This window comes from Pogona vitticeps, chromosome 6, assembly GCF_051106095.1.
Source record: "Pogona vitticeps strain Pit_001003342236 chromosome 6, PviZW2.1, whole genome shotgun sequence".
Lineage (NCBI taxonomy): Eukaryota > Metazoa > Chordata > Lepidosauria > Squamata > Agamidae > Pogona > Pogona vitticeps.
Genome location: NC_135788.1, coordinates 116,086,301 through 116,106,779, shown reverse-complemented (window position 1 = coordinate 116,106,779; position 20,479 = coordinate 116,086,301). Strand labels below are relative to the sequence as shown.

Here is a 20,479-nt window from a genome sequence, read left to right as displayed (position 1 = left end):
CAGAAATCTCTGGTCTGAAGCACATCGGGCAGAGTGCCCCTTGGAAGTTCCACCAGTGTTCACTGTCATTGCACAAATCATGGCACCGAATTGCTGCCGTTAATGAATTGCTGCCAGCATCGCTGGTCGTGTGCCAGCTGCACAGCTTGGTGTGCAACCAGGAAGGGCATGTGGCAGCATGTTAATTAGCAGCAATTCACTGCCCTAGCTTATGCTGTCACCTTCATGCCCTTGTGCCACAGCACACTGTGCTGACCTGTGACTTTTGATTTCTGGCCAGAAAAGGGGGTAGGTGGTAATGTGCAGCCTGCATAATTAAATTGTAAATTGACCAAAGAGTCCTTGCCATGCTGTGGGGCTGATTTAGGTATTTAGCTGTGGAGCCAGAGGTTAAATGTTCGATTCCTCACTGTGCTTCTTGCAAATACAGTCAGCCTGTTTAACCTTGATAAAGCTGCACAGCCATAGGTTACATCAGACCTAATCATACTGAGGTTGCACTCCGTTTAATTAGGAGGACAATTATATAGTGGTACCTCGCTAGACGAAGATAATCTGTTCCACTGAAATCGCTGTTTAGCGAAATCATTGTCTAGTGAAAAGCAAATCATCATCTAGCAAAAATCAGTTTGCAAAGAAGGGACCAAACATTGTCCAGTGAAATTCCCCCATAGGAATCACTGTTTTGCGAATTGCTATAGCAATCGCAAAAAGTCAATGTCTAGCGAAAAAACTGTCATGCGGGTTAACTGTCTAGTGAGGCACCACTGTAGTCACCTTTAGAATAATTCCCCTTATGCTGTACTTCAGCAATGGCAGAGATCCGGTGGCTTAGATATTTCCTCTTTGACTGACTGCAATTCAACAAAGACTATTAAAACAGTCTTGGTTTACAAAGATGGTCTGGAAACTTTTCCCCCATAGCAAAGCGTCTGACTGACATGCACAGGTAAAGTTGATTCACATTCATTTAATGGAAATTTTAATGGGTAAAATTCTTCCTGGTCTCATAAATCTGTCACCAAGCTGATAATCAGCCGCTCACCCAGTGTTTTCATCTAACCAAATGCAGGTAAGTGGGGGGGGGGGGATATCCTGCTAAGAAGGAAATAACCTGGTCTCCGGCCTTTTCTTTAGCTAAGCACTTCAGTGCTGGAGATAATTCAAGAGAAAATAGAACAGCCCTCTGTCAGACCTCCTTCGATTTGAGCTGCAGAGTTGGACTTGATGGCCTAGCCCCCTTCCATGATTCTATGACTACAAAAATTTTAAAATCAGTTCCCTTCTTATTTTCTTCTGACAATGAAACCTAGCTCAGCCAACCGTTAAGAGCTCGGTTTAATGGGATATTTCTTCTGTTATCCAGTGAGCTAGTGAATGGCTACTGTAAAATCCTGGATTGCAGGAAGAAGCATTTTATACATTACTGTTAATGCACAGCTTTTCAGAGTGTTCTTATGTCTTGGGGAAGAGAATCAAAAGCTGTTAACATCTCTGTCTTCTGTACACGGCATTCGCTCTGCTCATCTTTGTGACTTGTTTTCCCCAGATTTAACCCTAGTTATTCAGTAACATGAGCAGAAGAGTGATTAACACATCCTATTAGCATTGTCTTTGTGAACAGGGGTGATGACATAACCTCCTTTCCTCACGGCCCCCCTCAGGCTTCATTTCCTCCTCCCTGAGCTTACCTGAGGTCCTTATGTATACCACTGCTCATTAAAGTCTTCTTTTGGTGACTTCAGGGTGCGTGACTCCCTACACAATGCAACAAAGTTGTGTGCATCCAAAGTTGCTAAACGAATCCTGGAGACGTCATTCTCATGGTGCATAGGTAAAAGTAAAGGTTCCCCTTGACAATTTTTGTCCAGTCGTTTTCGACTCTAGGGGGCGGTGATCATCCCCGTTTCCAAGCCGTAGAGCCAGCGTTTTTGTCCAAAGACAATCTTCCGTGGTCACATGGCCGGTGCGACTTAGACGCGGAACGCTGTTACCTTCCCACCGAGGTGGTCCCTATTAATCTACTCGCATTTGAATGCTTTCGAACCGCTAGGTTGGCGGGAGCTGGGACAAGCGACGGGCGCTCACTCCGTCGCGTGGATTTGATCTTACGACTGCTTGGTGCATATGGAGAGGCAAAGCAGTATTTCAGCCAGTGGATCTGAACTGCTGGTTCAAGATGAGGCCAGATATACAAACTCACACATACTGTATAGAGGGCCTTGTCTTGAATATGTCCAGAATTGGCAATTAAGACCCATTGGCTTTGCAAAAGACTTGTCAGAAGCAAAAACCTGAGAAAACTGCGATGCTGATTTGGATCAGAATAGTTGCATTTTGGGGCTTTCTTTAGGGGCACGACTGTGGGACTGTCATGATGGCAGCTTGCAGTTCAAAAGTGACCACTGACTATCAGAGTAGTGAAGCGTGGACAAAATGTTGGCTTCCTAAAGTTACATCTACTGTATAGCCCCCATTTCTTGGCACAAGTCAGATGCATGATAGATTCTCTGACAGTCTCCAATCTGATCTGGCCAGGCCTGTATCTTCTCGAGATACATCTCCCGAAAATTCCTCACTCATAAGGAAATGTTTTAATTTAGTCATGTGTTTGTATTATCAATATGCTGCCTTTCTTCTCATAGGGGACCCATGAAGTTTTGCAAACCTCTATTTATTTTATTTTAATAAAACGAAGATTACTGGAGTATTGACTCAAGAATTCTGCTGTATGTACTTCTTTTTCCAAACTCTTCAGTGGGCTGGGGAGGTCTTTCTCCTCTTACCTGCCTAGTCAGTGGCAAGCCAAGCAAGGTAACTGATTTGCCTTAAGTGATCTTGTGGACATCTCTTCATATGCAAGAAAACAAAGCTTAAAAAGAACTGGAAGAGATTGTTCTCTCTTGGATTACATTGTGGTAAGTAATAAGATTAAGTCTCAGAAGAAAAGATATGGGCTGGGAGGAATGTTCTTACCATAAGAATAGTTGGGCAGTAGAGCAAAACTAGAAAACTAGGTTATGTTTTCTTAAAACCCAGTGATGGAGCTGGGTGAGGTGTGGCTACTCCTTAAGAATAATATTTCTGATCTGACCACCGTGGCATGTACTTGTGTGTGTGTGTGTATGTATGTATGTATGTATGTATGTATGTATGTATGTATGTATGTATGTATGTATGTATGTATGTATGTATGTATGTATGTATGTATGTATGTAAAGGAGCCAGACAAATTTCAGTCCCACCACCTTCACAGGTGTGCTTCGTGGGGGACAAGGGAGAGGGCCTCCTCTGCGGCTGCTCCCAAACTCCGGAACTCCCTCCCACTGGAGGCCAGCCGGGCTCCCTCTTTGCTATCCTTCCGCAAGCAGGCAAAAACCTTTCTTTGCAGACAAGCTTTCCCTGAGCGACTGGCTACCTAAGGGTTTTTTTTTAAGTAAATAATTGTGCCTTGCTGCTTTGAATGCAGTTTTGGTATGGTTTTTGTTTACTGTCTTTCAGCGGTGGTATCTGGCCCTTTTAAGTATTTGCATACATACTGTTTTTAGCTTTTAGTATTTCTTGTTAATGATTATAGGTAAAAGCAAAAAAAAAAGCAAAAAAGGACGAAAACATGGTCGCACCTAAAAAACTAACTTTTATATTTTTTTAATGTGAGCTTTTGTGGACAAGACCACTTCCTCAGATAACTGAATTGACGGTGATAGGGTAGCTATAGGCATTACAGATAATAACCTATCACTAGAAGAGAGAATTCCTCTGGTGCTGATTGTGTGTGATTGTCACAACAGGGGCCTTTCTCACTTTCCCTGCTCTACCGATGATCTGTATCATTGCACAAAAAAAGACCAGCTACCAACACCCATCCATCACAGTGACAGATAATCTCTCCCCCTTATCACAGCAAAAACAGGCTGATCACCCTATCTCCTGAAAAGAACAAAAGCTGTTCCCACAGCTGTAAATACTCAACTATCCAACAAACACCAACATAGTATGGACAGAGTTCCTACTCCAGTCCTCTGAAGGTGCCGGCCACAGAGACTGGCGAAACATCAGGAAGAACAACCTTCAGAACATGGCCAAAGAGCCCAAAAAACCCACAACAACAATCTGGCTTTGTTTTTTGATTGGTCTTCAGGATGGAAGAAACTTCTTCATTACCAAGTCTGATTTCTGAAGCATAAAAATACAAAATCTGCAACCTAGTTTGGGCCTGAGTTACTAACATCAGCTCACAACGAAAGGCTTTAACTTGGTTTCATGCTTTGCTTCCTTCCTTCCATCTCCCCAGGCTAAACTTCCATCATCTCCTAGGTCTTCTTTTGAGAAGTCACTACACTGGCGGAGTATAATGGAAAATCTGTCTTGCTCATGCAATAGCCCCGCAAATTCCCACTTCCCATCATATATGACTGCTTTTCATATATGAACAGATCATGAGAAGTCAACAGCACCTCAGTTAAGCTTTTTTGGGGGGGATCCGTTTGAGGGATGCAGTTAATCACCAACCTACATATACAACCCTGAGTATTTAAGCAAAATGCTTCACCCTCCACCTCCTTCAGTTGCTTGTTGTTGGGTTTTTTGTTTGTTTGTTTGTTTTTTGCCCTACAACTGTGGGATGGTATATAGCTGGATTACCTTTTCCATGAATTTGCAACAAAGCTTAAAACATTTTCTGAAGGAATTGAGTTAAATGGGGAACAATTTGCCATTTTTTTTAAAAAAGTAACTATTATATAAAAATATATGATAATATATTCATTAATTGCATCATATGGATGTTAATTTTTTCAGTCTGCTAAGAAAACAAAAGGGGCATTGAATCAGTAGAAGCAAAATGAAGTGATATTTAACTTACAGTTCAACAAAGTTATTACTCTACTCTTGCGTTTGTGAAAGTAAGAACCACACAGCCTTTTCCTACTTCTTCTGCAGAACTGTTCCTTTGATTGGAGGAAGGAGGAAACAGTAAAATCTATTGAAAGTGTTCCTTATCTGAATCGAATGGTGTTCATCAAGAGGACTGCATCCTGCCACTCCGGTTACCCAAGTGTGTCTATGAGCTGGATTTCATTGAATAGAACCTCTCAGAATTTCCAACGAATTCCTTATCTCTATTCAAACACAAATGATTTGTAAACATGCCATATATACCGTATTTTTCGCTCCATAAGACGCACCTTTCCATAAGACGCACCGATTTTTTAGGAGAAGAAAACAGGAAAATATAATCTGTTTTCTTCGCTCCATAAGATGCACAGACTTTCCACCCCCCTGTTTTGTGGGAAAAAAGTGAGTCTTATGGTGCAAAAAATACAGTATATAACATATATAATATATATATCTTATAGTTTTAAAGCAGAGTAATGAGTGAAATTAACAGAATTACTTGTATTATTATTATTATTATTATTATTATTATTATTATTATTATTATTATTATTATTATTATTATTATTATTATTATTATTATCATCATCATCATCATCATCATCATCATCATCATCATCATCATCTTGCAAGCAACAACAACAACAGCAGCAGCAGCAGCAGAGCTGGAAGGGACCCTGTGGATCATCTAGTCCAGCCCCTTTCAAGGAGGCACAGTGGGGAATCAAACGTCCAACCTCTGGCTCCCCAGCCAGAGACCTAAACCACTGAGCCATCTTTGTTTCAGTGATAGAACTGGAAACTTGGAATAAGAAACAAGCTTTTTTGGGGGGGGATTTGCAAGTGGTTCCCCATCAAGATTCTCAAGTTATTTAATTCCAATAAGCTTGTTCATGCATAATATATCCATCCATCCATCCATCCATCCATCCATCCATCCATCCATCCATCCATCCATCCATCCATCCATTCATTCATTCATTCATTCAAGTAATTAAGTAATTAAGTAATCAATTTGTACCCCACCCATTTAGACCGAAGTCTATACTGTGCGGCTAACAACACTCTGAGAATAATAAATTAAATATACCTTGGGACCTTGTCTTGATCGGCTTCATGGGGTTCGGTTTGGGATACCTGTTCACCAAGATGTCACTGATCTTTCCCCCGCAAGCTTGATTGATGGGTGCAGAGTCTCCACAGCCTGCCCCACTATGATGGGGGATGGCACCGTTGGTTCCCGACACGAAAGCGGGTGGAAGCTGTGGCTTTCCGCCAGGATGGGGGATGTGGTTTTTTCCATCCGATCTTGCCAATTAAGCAGGCCTGGCTGCCGGGTATGGAAGCTGAGCAATTATCTGCGCGCCGCCAAGAATGGTCTTTACAGAACAGTACAGTGGGCATGAACTTGACAACCTCTGGCCTGTGGATCGTATCCCAGACCTCGTTCTTAACCCTTGGACCTGGAAAAAATGAAGAACAAGGAGATCTCTGAGAAGCTGTAGGAGTATTCCGGTTGTAGGTGGGAACGGTTGTTGGCAGGAGAACGCAAGTATCCTTGGAATTCACCTCTCTGGCCCTGGGCAAACAGGTTTCAGTGGTGGTGCAGAGTGCATTTGCACAATTAAAGGTGCCCCATCTGTTCCTGAAAACGTCTGACTTGGCTATAGTGGCACATACCTTAGTTACATCCCACCTGGATTACTATAATCTGCTATATGTGGGGCTGCCTTTGAAGACGTCAGCTGGTTCAAAACAGATGCCAGATTGTTTACTAGAGCCAAATATAGGGCGTACATAACTCCCCTGCTACAACAGACTACCAGTCTAATTCTGGGTCCAATTCAAAGTGTGGGTTATGATGCACAAAGTCCTATACGGTTTGGGTTCGAGCTATTTAAACAACTGTATTTCCCCATATAATCCCACCTCCCAGTCTCTGAGATTCTCAGGGGAAGACCTTCTCTCCGTCCCACCACCATCGCTGGCGTGTTTGGTGAGGACCGGAGAGAGGGCATTTTCAGGGGCTGCTCGTAGTCTGTGGAATTCTCTGCCTCATGAGGCTATGCTTGGCCCCCTCCCTTCTGGCCTTCTGCTTGCAGATCAAAGCTTTTCTTTTTTTCAGTCCTTGCAGGATTGTATTTTTTAGAAGGAGACGCAGCCCATTTTACCAGTACTTTTAAAAAAAAAATCAGGTATTTTAAATTTGTTTTAACATTTTAAAAAAAAGAATGGTGATTTTAACATTCTTTAGGTGTTTTAATGATAATTTATTGTGATTCTGTACAGCAAGGTATAATAAATACAGTAAGAGAATAAAATGTTGACTTCCTTTTTTAAAAGGAAAAAAAAGAACCACCAAATTTTCTAGCCCTTGTGAAGATTTGATTGACGATGGTTCACAAAAAATAGGTTGTGAAATCCAGACATCAACACTTTCCATATTCTTATCCATATTTCTCCTCAGGACCATCTGAAACAGAAATGGAAAATAAACACATATTCTTGTTTGCATTACAATGCCTGTCGCAAAATTCTCCTATTTTTTTAAAGGTCTTTGTGTGTAGTGTTGGGATTATGGTGCAGTGGAACATTTCCTTCTCACCATCTTGTCTACTAAAGCACTCAAATGAGGGACATCATCATCTTCCCTTAAAGGTCATAGCTGTTTCTCATCTGCAGTCCCTTTTTTTCCCCTGGAACTGTTTCCCACAATGTTTGTGTGAAGATCTCTCTTTCAATTCCAATTCCTTCTTAAGGCAACCTCCCCAAAGTTTTCCAAGAAATGCTGAAGCGAAACTCAGTCCTTAAGACACCATCAACAAAACCACACTTCATGAACATTCTTCTCCCTCCATTCATTTGTTCCTTCCTTCCTTCCTTCCTTCCTTCCGTCCGTCGGTCCGTCGGTCCGTCCGTCCGTCCGTCTTTGTCAGATTGCCCAATTCTTTGAGATCTTTCCTTTCATTCTTTGAAATGTGCATTTCTACAATGTTGTGTAATAAATTGTGACTGGCGATAGGGTACATCAAATGAAAAGCATCATCCAACATCCTCATAAATTTCCAGACGTAGTCCTGCTCATAGTAAACTCATTGAAATAAATAGCACTTAGCTGTGAGTAGCTTGCGTTCCACTGATTTTCGATTAGCCTCCATGAAAACAGGCTGAAGTTTGGATCCAACCCGGTTTAGAAATTGGACTACCTGCTAGTGCCCATGAAAGGCGTTTGGCCTTCACTCAGCGGTGGGAAATGTGTGGCTCTTTAGCTTTTGGGCCTCGACTCTCATCAGCCTTAGCCAACCGAGCCAGTGATACGAGCTGATGGAAATTGTAGTCCGAAAGCATCTGGAGAGAGCCAGTGGTAAGAGCTGGTGGAAGCTGTGGGCTAAGCACATCTGGAGGACCTCAAGTCGCTCTGTTCCTTCCCAACTGATTCAGTCAAAGGCATGGAGGAATGCTTTGGCAAAGCCCGATTAAGGACTCTTTGGGTCTCCAGATGTTTTGGAGTGCAACGGCTTTACTGCCTTCCCATTTTTGACACTTCCTGGGCCTTTTGGGACCTGAAGTCCAGAACACCCGATGGACCAAACCTTCCCATCCCATGATGTAGGATCCGTGACTTGTACCAACAAGCGGAGTTTTGGAATATGATGGTTGTTGTGGGTTTTTCGGGCTCTTTGGCCGTGTTCTGAAGGTTGTTCTTCCTGATGTTTCGCCAGTCTCTGTTGCCGGCCTCTTCAGAGGACTGGAGTAGGAACTCTGTCCATGCTCTGTTGCTGTTTGTTGGATAGTTGAGTTTTTATAGCTATGGGAACAGCTTTTGTTCTTTTCAGGAGATAGGGTGATCAGCCTGTTTTTGTTGTGATAAGGGGGAGAGATTATCTATCACTGGTTGATGGGTGTTTTTAGCTGGTCTTTTTTGTGCAATGATCCCTGGCCCTTGTGGCTGGGTAGAGTTAGTTGACCTTCTGCAGGCTGTATTTTCCAGCACTGGGAGCCAGGCCTTGTTCAGTTTCAGACTTTCTTCTTCTTTTTTTGTTGAAGCTATGCTGATGTTTAGCATAGCCCGAAAAAGCCACAACAACCATCAGATCCCAGCCTTGAAAGCCTTTGAGAATACAGAGTTTGGAATAAATCATCATCATCCTCTTAGATCTGCAGACCTGGAAGGGACCCTATGGATCATCAAGTCCCTATCAAGGGGGAACAGTGGAGAACTGAACGCTCAGCCTCTGGCCCTGCAGACCTAAACCACCGAGCTATAGTTCCTGTTTTTTGTGTTGTTTTTTAACAACCTGCAACCATCATGGTCCTGCTGGTTGGAGAGCCAGAAGGGAAGCTCCCAAGGGTGTGGGAACCACAGCAGATTTGCACCCAAGCATGCACCCACTAAGTTGACAATTTGCAACCCAGTGTCAGAATTTTGCTTTTCACCTGTGTCCTTTTTTTATTTTGCTTTTCCTTTGCTGGGATGAGGTGTCCTGTCGCTGTATCCTCGCTGACAGTTCTGGCTGAGCTGGTTCCGGCAGTAACAATGGGCCACTTGTCAGGTGGTGGAGAAAAAGGAAGTTGGTGGCGGTCAGCCCCATGCCTGTTATTTTTGTCCCCCTGCCATGGGCTTGTCCAGCAAACAAACTTGGATGCCTTGATTCTTGGCAAGCCGGTGAACGACATCTTCCAAGCACTTTGCTCCGACAGCAGGAGCCATAACACTCTTGCTCACTGTCGTCGCATAAAGCAGCCATTGTCAGAAGGGGTAAATACAGCAGCAGCTGCCAGTGGCAAAAAGGAAAATAGTCACTCTTGCTCGTAGTAACAGTGGCTGGCAGAGATTGTAGCATCAGTGAATAACTCTAGCAGTCACCTACTAGGAGTAGCAGCGTTTTCTAGCAGATGCAGCCGTTATTTTATTGTTACTTGCCTCCGACTTATGTAGACGCTAAGAATGACGGGTCTCCAAAAATGTCCGGTCCTCAGCTGCCCTCTTGCAAACTCAAGCCTGTGGCTTTCTTTAGGGAGTCAGTCCATCTTGTATTTGGTTTTCCTCTTTTCCTTCTGCCGTCCACCTTTCCCAGCATCATAGTCTTTTCCAGAAAAACCTGCCTTCTCGTGATGTGCCCAAAGTAAGACAGCCCCAGTTTCATCATTTTTTGCCTCCAGGAATAATTCAGGCTGGATTTGATCCAGGACACACTTTTTTTTTGTCTTTCTGGAAGTCCAGGATAGCCACAAAGCTTTTTTTCTAGCATCACATTTTCACATGAATTAGTTTGTTTTTCCTGTCAGTTTTTTTTTTACTGTCCAGCTTTCACACCCATAGATGGTTATTAGCAATTATGAGGAACAGCAAAGCAAATAGTATCATCAGTTACTTACTACTATTAGTAGTAGCTACTGGTTGCTCTAGTTGTAGCAATAATAGCCACAGCTACTGGTGAAAGTAAATGTAGCAGATGAATTAGCCTAGCAGTAGGTCCATACAGACAGAGAGTTCGCATGAATCTCCCGTTTTACCAATAGTGTTGACATTTAAAAGTTTGGGTAAAAAGTATTTTGCTTGATCCAACAGGAGGCCCCATGGGAACAAACCCTTCTAAAATAATTAACAAAGTCAATTTCACAGTTATATTTTCATGCCACTAGATCTCACAAAAGTAAGTTGCATGATGGGAAATAAGAAAACTGGTGGTGGAGGAGAGAGAGAGAGAGATACAGGAAAGGGAAAATGGAACAGCAACTTCTGTGAAATATAGTGGTGCCTCGCTTGACGATGTTAATTCGTTCCAGCGAAATTGCTGTAGAGCGAAAACATCAAGCGAAATAAAAAAACCCTATTGAATCACATTGAAAACCGGTTCAGTGCGTTCCAATGGGCTGAATACCTGCTCGTCTAGCAAAGATCCTCCATACGGCGGCCATTTTCGGTGCCTGTATAGCGAGGAATCTGTCCTAGAAAACAGTGGGAGGCCATTTTGAAAGCTGGCGGTTTGCTGATTATCGTAAAGCGAAAAATCGGTTCCTGAAACAGGGAACTGATCAACGTGAAGTGAAAAAACCCAATCTAAACATCGTTTTGCGATCGCTTTTGCAATTGCAAAAACTTCAACGTTAAGCGGATTCGTCGTTAACTGGGGTAATCGTCCAGCGGGGCACGACTGTAGGGCTAATATAATGCCTTGGAAAAGTGGTTGGTTGGTTGGTTGGTTGGTTGGTTGGTTGGTTGGTTGGTTGATTGATTGATTGATTGATTGATTGATTGATTGATTGATTGATTGATTGATTGATTGATTTAGGAGAATAAGTCCCAGAATTTACTGTCAAGCGTGGCCATGTATTCTCATTTTTTGTGATTCAGAAACTTGACGTTTTCTCTGTGCTAAGTATTCTGGCACAGCATTCTGGGAGTTAGCAATTAAATGAATATTTCCAACTTTGGTTCTGAGTTGTCTAAATGAGTGATGACTGTGGCTTTACACTCCTTATTTTCTGACCTTCCCACCCATTTTTCTCTTCTGATAAGCCTGGAAAGTTCAGTTTGGCCTATAACGTGTGGGATGCAGGAATGCTTTTGAGAATGTGTTTTTCCATCAAGCATGATTTAAAGGCTCCTGGCCTCCATGTACCCTGTATTGAGGAGGCCAACTTTTAAAAAGTCCACCATCCATGACATGTAAGAATGAGAAAGCTGGTATATATGTTACTAGTTTTTGAGGCCGGCCCGACTGTTAGACAGAACAAAATGGCTGCTTGTATCAAGAGTGCTGGACTCCCCCATGGTTCTTATGCTGGGTTGAGGGCATCCATTCTTGAGCGATCAGGGCTGGCTCTATCATCAGGCAATGTGAGGTGTCTGCTCTTGATGGCCAACGCTGAAGGGGGTGGGCACCATCAGAACTAGTCCGTTTCTCAAAGACTTACATTTTGGAACATGCATACAAAAAAAACTTAATTCATTTCATTAATAATTAGAGCTCAAAAAATTCTAAATGGCTTACTTTAACATTAGCAGGACAATTATTAATTTGTTGTGTTAATTGTTATCTCTGTGGTTACTTGGTAAAAGCAACCAGAGGATTAATGGGGGGTAGCGGGGGGGGGGGAAGAGAAGGCCTTTTCTCTAGATTCTAGAAGATGGAGCCATGTCATTCAGAGTGGTAGGAAACTGCTGTATCGGTTGAATGGATATGGCAAGGGCACTCCTTTCTCTCAGAAATCTTTCCTCTTTCTCCTGAGCCACTAATCTGCCTCCATTTCTCACAACTAATGGCTGGAATGGCCATTCACGAAACTGAGGTGGTGGCCTCAGGTGTTGAAGTGCTGTGAAGGGTGGTAGAGACACCGCCGCCACCCGCTTTGTGCTGTCTGAGGCCGACACGACCCACCTCTTTCTAGTCGCTGTCTGCATGCATAGCCCAGGACCTCCCTGGCTAGCTGTGTAAAAAAGGTGTCTTGACTTCAGAAGTGTATGTAACCCAGACATTATAGGGAAAGGTGTTTTGAAAACTCATCTTTATATAGGGGGGTTTGTTCTGGCCATCCTTTCTCATAATGCCTTGGATCCTGAGAGGACCTTTTGGTTGAGGTCTTATTTACATGGGCAGCAACCCATGCTTTTCACCTCCCCGTCCTCCTTCCCAACCCAAGGAGCACCATGCCGCTATTGCGCTTCTCTTCCCTTCTTTATGGAAAGGCAGAGATTGCCCCAGAACTGTAGCTAAGTGTGGAACGGGAACAGATCTAGACTGTCTTTCTAATCATGGAAATGAATCAAAAGGCCAAAGGCACCAAAATGAAACCTTGGCATGCAGTTTAGCTTTAGCACATTTTTATTATAATGCATCAGTTCTACCTATTTTCAAAAGACAAGTCTTTGTGTCCCACCGAGGTTGTCCTGCATCCACAGATAGCGTGTTCCCCATCAAAAGCATTGCCTCAAAATGTCAACTGCCCGTCTAGTTCACTTTTGTCCTCTAAATAGGGGAGGGTTGCTTGTCTTGGTCCTTTGCCCTAAGCAACAAAATGTTATGGGTCAGCCTGTTTTGGGCTGGGACTGGAGATGATGTTGGTGTGACCCATGGAGTATTAAATAAAAAGTTCTCTCTCTGGATGAGTATTTTTTCAACCCTCAGAAAAGGGTGGGCAAATCAGTTTATTTTGCTCTCCTGGAAATCCATCCATCCATCCATCCATCCATCCATCCATCCATCCATCCATCCATCCATCCATCCATCCATCCATCCATCCATCCATCCATCCATCCATCCATCCATCCATCCATCCATCCATCTGGCTACGCTACCTGGATAGCAAAGTAGTTTAGGTATGGGTTGGGAGTTTGATTCCCCACTGTGCCTTTTGATGGGGACTGGACTTGATGATTTATAGGCTCCCTTCCATCTCTGCAGCGCTAAGAATACTATCTATCTCCCTAAAATCTGTTCTAAAGTTTTGTTGTATCTCTGAATGGAATTTTTGCACTCCATGCAAGGAGTGCCCTTAATGTACACCCCCTTTTTTTGCAACATGGTCTTCCCTATTAATGTATGCAATTTTGCTGAACGTTCACATTTTAAAACACATGGACAATGTGACACCAGAGGGATGCCCGTGTGTTCTTGGGTGCTAATTATTTGGGGAAGTGCAAATTCAATTGCCTTTAAAGTGTTTACTAAACACATTTCCCCTTTCCTCTACCACTCCTGTTCAAAGGTATCATCACAATAGTGCAAAATTCACCCCTTGCTGAAATTGTGGATCGTGGCTTTCCCCGAAAATAGTGCCAGGTTACGTAACTCAATTAAGTATTATGTACCCTTACATAATGTGATTATGTGTTATAAAGCAGCTTCGAGTTTCATTCTGGTAAAAAACAAAAGTGATAACTAATTAGCTAATCGTATTTGTGGGACTTCCCCAAAATACTATGAGAAACAGGAATCATCATCGTGTGCTGTCAAATCAATAATGATGTATGATGCCCTTTTTAGGGTTTTCCAGGTAGAGAATAGTTGTGAGTGGTTCACCATTCCCTTCTCCTGGAGACAATTCTGGGACGGTGCAGCTTGGCCAAAGTCACACGGGATGGTTCATTCTGCGGGAGGCGCACTGGGGAATAGAACTCCCAGCCTACATCACTGAAACTAGAAGAAATGGGTCTGATCTGGCAGGATTCTTAATGTTTCAGCTCACAGGGACTGGGGCAGCAGCTCCATATAAGCTGTTCTGAATACCTTGAAAACCCAATTTGTCCGGAATGATTATGGTTATTAAATGCCAATGCTGATTTCTTAACCAACAATTTCTATACCTTTCTTGTCTCTCTGTCCAAGGACTAAGGACATCTGGGGAAAGCTGCTTCTTGGATTCTGGAAACTGTAATCTTAAGGAACTTTCCCATGCTCTGGGAAGAGGGGGAACCTCATCTGGAGTTGGCAATGTGTTTGCAAGCTGGGTAAAAGAGCATTTGATGACACCCAGGGATGCTGGCAAGTCTTTGGGTACGAGTCTGAAGTCCAAGTCTAAGTCGTTGGTCCCAAGTCCCAAGTCCAAGTCTTTGGTCCCAAGTCCAAGTCTTTGGTCCCAAGTCTCATGTCCAAGTCTTTGGTCCCAAGTCCCAAGTCTAAGTCTTTGGTCCCAAGTCCCAAGTCCAAGTCTTTGGTCCCAAGTCCAAGTCTTTCGTACCAAGTCTCATGTCCAAGTCTTTGGTCCCAAGTCCCAAGTCCAAGTCTTTGGTCCCAAGTCCCAAGTCTAAGTCTTTTGTACCAAGTCTCATGTCCAAGTCTTTGGTCCCAAGTCCCAAGTCCAAGTCTTTGGTCCCAAGTCCCAAGTCCAAGTCTTTGGTCCCAAGTCCAAGTCTTTCGTACCAAGTCTCATGTCCAAGTCTTTGGTCCCAAGTCCCAAGTCTAAGTCTTTGGTCCCAAGTCCCAAGTCCAAGTCTTTGGTCCCAAGTCCAAGTCTTTCGTACCAAGTCTCATGTCCAAGTCTTTGGTCCCAAGTCCCAAGTCCAAGTCTTTGGTCCCAAGTCCCAAGTCTAAGTCTTTTGTACCAAGTCTCATGTCCAAGTCTTTGGTCCCAAGTCCCAAGTCCAAGTCTTTGGTCCCAAGTCTCAAGTCTAAGTCTTTCGTCCCAAGTCCAAGTCTTTGGTCCCAAGTCCCAAGTCCAAGTCTTTGGTCCCAAGTCCTAAGTCCAAGTCTTTGGTCTCAAGTCCTGAGTCAACAAAACTAAACAAAACCCAAGTTGAGATGCTAGTGTGACTTAAGTCCAACTTGAGAGCAAGTCTCATGACTTGAGTCCCCGTCTGACACCCATGGCCAGCTCCTCCCAATTATCCAGATGGAACAATGGGGGAAAATTCCCACCCTTGGAATTTTCCAGAAAATAGACATTCACAACACTCTGGAGGGTAGTTGTTTTTCACTGGTGGACAGAGGGCGAGGGGTGTGTGTGTATGTGTGTGTATGTAATCTTCCTGGGGAGGCAACATAGATCCATTGTGAAGCCAGATAAGACAGGGGGTGTGGCCTTGTGATGAGGAAGCGAAGACCAACAAGAAATTAAATTAAAAATTTAAAAAAAATTTTACAAACATAGGTGAGGTTTTTTTTTGGGAGGGGGGAAGATGCAGTAAAGGGAGAGCATGGAGAGAAATGTGCCTGTATGTAGAAAGGGCCCAAGACAGAATGTGCAGGGCATGTGGTTAAGGAAACAGAGGTTTTGCCAAGCGACTGGGGGGAAAAAACAACAGGCCATGGTGTAATTAGTTGGTGGCCGCCAGACAAAGAAGCAAGCGAGCGAGTAAATGACCTGCCACCGGGGATGGGAAATCTATCTCTACAGAGAGAGGCCTCATTGTGTACAGTTTATCTGAGAGCATTAATTAATAAGCTGCCAAGGGGAAATATCCCATCAGGTTTATGTAGCGGGGGAAAAAAAAGAGCAAACAAATCAAAGCAAACATGTGCAAGTTGACCTTCCCACTTCGGGAGCCGGGCTGATAAATGACAGGGCATTTTGGAAGTCATGCGCGTTCCTAGGGAATGCCACAAACCAGAACGCATTTGGCCACAACCAGAACGTCGACGAGGAGGGAAAGATTTCATTTTTATTTTCAATAACTAGAAGAACTGGGTGAAGAAGAGGCAAAGGCTCTATGGCATGAGGAGGATGGGAGCCGTATTCTAATCCAGCTGGAGTTCACCAGCTTCGGCAAGGTTGCACATTTTAAGGGTTCAATTCGGTGCACATTTAGCTTGGGAGTAACGCCTTAACTGAGTACAGTGGAACTTAATTCTATGTTGTGTGTAGTAGATTTTTTCTGTCTTGAGTCTTTTCACCTCCCCACCTCATTTCGAGTGCCCAGTGATGAACATTCATTGCTGTCTTTGTGGTCCATATCCATACAATCCTTCTTTAAAACTAAAAAGGGTCAAACAAACACCACACTAAAACACAGAGCAGAAAAGGCACAACCCTCTATTTAAAAAACTCATGCAGACAGCCTGTTACTGAGGGAAAGCTTGCCTGAAAAGAAAGGTCTTTGAATCCAGATCTCCTGAGTCACTAGTTCATCATTCTATCCATTTCACTGGGTCTCTTGCCATAAGATACTTTTACAGCAGTCTCCAGTATCTGCAGTTTCTGTTATCCACAGTCGCTGCTGCTACAACATAGCCTGCGATGTGCACATGCGCTTACCACCTCTTCTTGCCCTTTCCTCTCACTTTCACCCACTCTTTTTAATTGTTTCTTTATCCACCTTTGATCCTGGAACAGATCACCCATGGCTAAGGGGTGGGTGGGGGAACGGGACAATGACTGTTCTTACAATTTCTGTTGGAATTAGTTATCATCAATATTAAAGTAGCAGCAATGCTATATGTGTATTTCTGAAAGTAAATCCTTTAAATACTGTCTTACTTTCCTAACAGTAGGTATGCATTGCCCTGTATGTGGACTATACAAGTGGTGCCTCGTTTAGTAACGTTAATCCGTGCAGGAAAAAACGTCGCTAAACGATTCAATTGCTACGCGATATTAAAAAGCCCATAGGAACACATTAAAACGCGTTTAATGTGTTCCTATGGACTAAAAACTTACCTGTAAGCGAAAATCCTCCATAGCGGTGGCCATTTTGGGTGCCTCTAAAGTGAGGCAAAACAGCGGTGGCCATTTTTTTCTCAGCGGCCATTTTGGAACTGCCAATCAGCTGCTAAAAATGGGCACTTTGCCATGATCGCGTCCCCGCGATCATCGCAAAGCGATTTTTACCCATAGGGGCCATTGCTAAGCGATCGCTCTGGCGATGACAAAAAGTCCATCGCTAAGCGATTTTGCCGTAAAACGGAGCGATCGCTAAGCGAGGCACCACTGTATATTGATCCCATCTTATACTAAGTAAAAGAAATTGGGGTCTCTGGCTCACATCAGTGTGCAATTAATAACACTGGCATATTGATGTGGTTCTTCAGAATATTTACATTTACATGTCGCCTTTGTCTTCAAGCTAGTTGATAACAACAAAACAATGGGGAAAAGTGCCAAGTGAAAGATATATAAACAGCTGAGCAATAAATTGGCAGATATGGCAATAAACCTGCAGATAAGGAAACATTAAGACAGGCATCGACAGCATATGGAGGGTTGATTTACAATGCTAATCCAAAGAAAAGCACCGTTTTCCCTGAGCACAGCTTATGGATTTTGCAGAAGCAAATGGTCACTAGGGGAGACACAGATTTCAGAAATTAATTCTTTTTCAAAGGAACTAAATTACATCAAAATAATGTCACTCTTTTCAAAAAAATACATGTTGGGTTTCTTCTACGGTATTTTCTGATCCCAATAGGATCAGCTTGGACCAAAGTTGTTCATGTTATGTGCTGTCATGTTGATGCTGACATATGCTGACAATGTCAATTAGTAACCTCTAAATTTAACTGCCCTGCTCCTGTTCTGCAAACTCAAGACAGTGGCTTCCTTTACTGAGTCAATCCATCTTGTATTTGGTCTTCAGTTTTGCCAGCCTTATTGTCTTTTCCAGTGATCCTTGTCTTTTCATGGATGTTTCCCAAGGACAGCACCCTCAATTTAGTCATTTTTGCTTCTTGAAATAGTTCAGGCTTGATTTGATCTAGAACCTACTTGTCTGTCTTTCTCGTAGTCCATGTTATCTGCAAAAGATTTTCCATCACCTCATTTCAGATAATTTTTTTTTGCCCTGTTGTCATTCTTCATCGTCCAGCTTTCAAACAAAATACCATAGTATGGATAATCTTGAGTTTGCTCTCCAGCGATACATCTCTGCTCCAGCACCAGTTTCGAACAAATTAATTTATTTTTTCTGACAGCTTTTTTCACAGTCTAGTTTTCACACGTGTACATAGTGACCGGGAATAGAATACTGTTGATGATCTTGGCCTTTGTCTCCAGTGATACATCTTCACACTTAAGGATCTTTTCTTGTTCCTTCATGACTACCCTTCCAAGCCTCAGTTGTCTTCTGATTTCTTGGCTGAAATCGCTCCTTTGGACTGATGATTGAACTGAGGCACAGAAAACCTTGAACAATTTCAACTTCTTCATTGTCAGCATTAGACTTCTGTAGTCATAATTTCCCTCTTCTTAATGTTGAATTGCAGTCCTGCTTTGGCCTTTCCTCTTTCACCTTCATCGGGAGGTGTTTCAAATCACTGCTGTTTTCAGTCAACAAAATGGTGTCCTTTGTCTCCCGAGACTTCTTCCGCCAGTTTTCACTTTTCTTCATCTAAATCTGTGGATACCCTAATTCCACTCCTCCCACTTTAGTGCACTTTAGTCTCATCTTACTCTGCCTCATAGATCTTCATCATCATCATTGTCTTAGAACTACAGAGCTGGAAAGGACCCTATGGCAACTTCCCACATGCATGTAGTGTTTTTGTCTTCTCCACAGGTTGAGATATAACGTATTTAGTTATCTAAAGCTGCCATCTCATGAGAAGAGAAGACTCTCTGGAAAAGACCCTGATGTTGGGAAAGTGTGAAGGCAAGAGGAGAAGGGGGACGACAAAGGACGAGATGGCTGGACACTGTCATCGAAGCCACCAACATGAATTTGACCCAACTCCGGGAGGCAGTGGAAGACAGGAGGGCCCGGCGTGCTCTGGTCTATGGGGTCACAAAGAGTCAGACGCGACTTAACAACTAAACAACAACAACACACACTTTCATGTTTCTTCCTCTAATCATTTTGTTTACAGGCCTGCCCTTTCCAGAATCCTCCACGCCACAAGCTACTTAATTGTTTTAAGTTGATACTACAGTTCCTGTATAGAATTTTGTATATCTGAATCTTGCCGATTCTGAGATCTTTTTGGACAAACTCAAAACACGTTTTCAGCTTTACTGACAAGGTAGTTTTAGTAATAAACCCAAGCTAACATTGAATATTAAGTGAGCATGAGATGGGGGAAACCCACACAGGCTAAATTCCAGTACCTATAGATTTTCCATCCCTCCCTCTCAGGATGTTGATTCAACAGATCAAGGCCAACTCTGCCCACATTTTCTGTGTAGACACACCCTCAGAGGCCATGAATGTTTTGTGTTTCCTGCACATGTCTGCCGTGTGTTGCTTGACAACCGCTGGATCTTACTTTAGAAGTCCCTTTTGTGGAGAGACTTCTAGCCATCGATTTATCTTCGATGGAAGCCACTAATCATTAACTCACTAGGCCTTGAGTGACAGCAGAAAGCCTTGCTCATCTGTTGAGTTTTCCCCAGAGGTGACACTGCTTCAGAGGATAAACAAACGGGCCCATCCTTACAAGTTCAGGAATCGATCATTATGACACCCTGGCAAAGTCCAGGGTCCCGGGTGTGAAACAAGCTTCCTCAAGAATGGGATTTATTCCAGAGTTCGGTGGCAGTGTTTTCACAATGATGAAGAGCTGGATGCACTCGTCCGTACTGCTCATTTTTCAACACATTGTCTGAAATCCCCTTGCTTAACATAGTAAGCTTCACTAGAGTAGACCCAGTGAAACAGCGGGGATCCAGTAAATAAACTCACCCGTAAGTTCCATGGATTCAAATGGGCTGCTTTGAATTGCCATATACGTTGCAGTTTGAGTAGGCCTGTTTGAATCAGTGGTACTTACAGAGGAGTTTACTCCTCAGTTCCTCGCTGATACAATGCACCTACTATAGAGCAGCTTACTACGCTCAGCAACAGAAATTTATGCTGTCAATTTCCAATGAGTTTTGTTTGTGGCTGAGCTGGAAAGTTTGGAAAGTGAAGTTGGACAAGAAGGTTAGTACCGCCATCCCAACAGATATTCAAGGCAGGATTACTCAGGATTACTCTGACCTCAGAGCAGCTTGGCCAATAGCAACCAGTTTGGGGGGGGGGGGGGAGACAGAGAATTCCCATACCTAGCCAGAATTACTGTGACATCAGAGCAATCAGCCAATGAAAAAAGGGCAGCCCTCAGAGAAAGTGTGAGAGGGAGAGCAAGACAATACAGCCGTTCTCGTGTTCCATTGAACAGCGGGGCAGGCTATTAGCTGGCAGTTACGTAAGGGATGAAGAAGGGCTCGAACG

The 20,479-nt window shown here is 43.2% G+C and overlaps 1 long non-coding RNA gene across 1 annotated transcript; it reads right to left on the bottom strand.

Annotated features, from left to right (window-relative positions):
* Positions 1–6,058: 6,058 nt before the first annotated feature.
* LOC144583767 (uncharacterized) lies at positions 6,059–7,871 on the bottom strand. Its single transcript, XR_013537701.1, has 2 exons — positions 7,256–7,871; positions 6,059–6,359 (listed from the first exon to the last, which is right to left on the bottom strand). It is a non-coding gene; the product is annotated as an uncharacterized LOC144583767 (long non-coding RNA).
* Positions 7,872–20,479: the final 12,608 nt, after the last annotated feature.